The sequence below is a fragment of the Buceros rhinoceros genome, unplaced genomic scaffold, assembly GCF_000710305.1.
Source record: "Buceros rhinoceros silvestris isolate BGI_N320 unplaced genomic scaffold, ASM71030v1 scaffold10675, whole genome shotgun sequence".
In the NCBI taxonomy this organism is placed as follows: domain Eukaryota; kingdom Metazoa; phylum Chordata; class Aves; order Bucerotiformes; family Bucerotidae; genus Buceros; species Buceros rhinoceros.
Window position 1 is genome coordinate 52,696 of NW_010413470.1, and position 1,759 is coordinate 54,454.

The 1,759-nt window shown below is 45.6% G+C and overlaps 1 protein-coding gene across 1 annotated transcript in view; it reads left to right on the top strand.

Moving 5' to 3' along the window:
- CD2 (CD2 molecule) overlaps positions 1-1,759 on the top strand; it is an 11,957-nt gene that overhangs the window by 9,757 nt on the left and 441 nt on the right. The gene's annotated exons all lie outside the window — the stretch shown is intronic.

Below are 1,759 nucleotides of genomic sequence, written 5' to 3' on the forward strand. Positions count from 1 at the left end.
ATGCTCTCTGCCTTGGCATGAGCAAAAACCTGAATTTGGTATACAGTGAATCTCGGCAAATTGGCTTACATGGCTGGTCTTGGTTTTTGATATATGCTTTGAACAAAAGACTTCTTGTTCTCAAGCCCTTTTGTTTATTCATGGGGGAAGAATTGCTCCTCTAAATCTTCACCAAGGCCACCAGTCATGAGCATCTGTGGGGCTAAAATATACAATTAGATATCCCGCCAGCAGATTTTTTTTCATTAAATTTATATGGTGTAATATTAGGATCTTTGAAATAATAGTCACATTTGGAAACATCGTAGATACAAGAAAGGACAAGAAGGGCTCAGCTTTTCTGCGTTTCCTCAGGTATCTCACAGAACTTGTCCTCTTTACAAAACAATGTCCTTGGAAGCCTATCAATACTGGAGGTCCAAATTGGGGCACTTTAAAGAGTTGAGATTTTTAGAGTGGGCAGACATTTAATCTGTGGTCCAAAATCCATGTGTCTTTAGGACCATAGGAAATAGTCTGCCAGAGTCTTCTCTGAGAGTGGTCTCTCAGTCTTGACAGAGGGGTTGCCTTCAGCAACCTGGACATTGCTCCTAGTTTGGGTGGACAGAGTAAACTGAGCTGTCACTGAAGAAGAGTACTCTGGCCCACCTGGAAGGGGAGGCTAGAGCAAGAGGGAGGGAGCCCTAGAAGGGCTTGTTTAAAGGCTTGTTTCTGAATCCTGCCCCCACGCACTCGGTCAGGCTTCCTGTGTGATCTCAAATAACAGCTAGTCCCTGTGTGAGTCAGTTCTCCAGTCACAAAATGGGAGTAAAAGCTCTACGTACACCAGAACTGTCTTTGTCAACATGAAGACCGTAATGCCTGAAGGAAACCTCAGCTAATACCTCAGATGTGTCAGTAGCCCATAGCCAAGGGGAGTGCAATCTCATGTCACCTGAGCATGGGTAACTCACCATGGCCCACCTGCTTCCCCTGAAGTTATGACCATGAAGAACAGGCAAGCACTTTCCACGTTCACGGGAGAGCTCACCACAGTGCAGCACAGGATGTCATCTCAGAAGGCTTGCCATAGCTGGTGAGCACAATGCTGGTGTGAGCATAGCCGTCTTAGTATTATTTTACATTATAGCTGTTCTTGTCTGAGTGGGATACATTACTCCCTCATCTGTGCAGTGATAGCACATCCTCAGTTCTGGGGTCTGGATTCAGCAAGAACTAAGAAAAAGTGATGTCTGGGAAAATTAGAACTAAGAGGGTGGCTAGCTTCTTTGAAACCATTTGGTTTGTACTTAAGGTCATTTCAGTGTCCCAAGAGGTAAATCCATCAATCCCTAAGCTGAGCTGAATGAGCATTTCATAAATGATGAGTCAGTGATCAAAAGTCAGCTGGCATGAATTTAATTCTTCTACATGTAGGCAAATTAATGCTAGCAAAATGGACCTCTGTCTTCCAGGCGCCTGGAAATCCCAGCACAGATAGTGGGGCAGAGCAGAGTGCTTTGATGTTGTTTCCTGGGGTTACATATCACTTTCCCTTCAGTGTCCTGTTTCCAAAAGAGGACAAAGCAGCTCATGGTGTGGGTGTCCATCAGTGACTGCTGGGGCCTTCTTGACAAAGTAATTTCCCCCAACGTAGAGAGGGCAGAGCTGCCCCAAACACCCCCAGGTACCTTGACATCAGCCTGGCAGCAAAAGTCTTTAGGGTTTGCCCAAGGTGTACAGGCAGAGGTGATTTTGGTTGTTCCACTCGAGTAGCAGG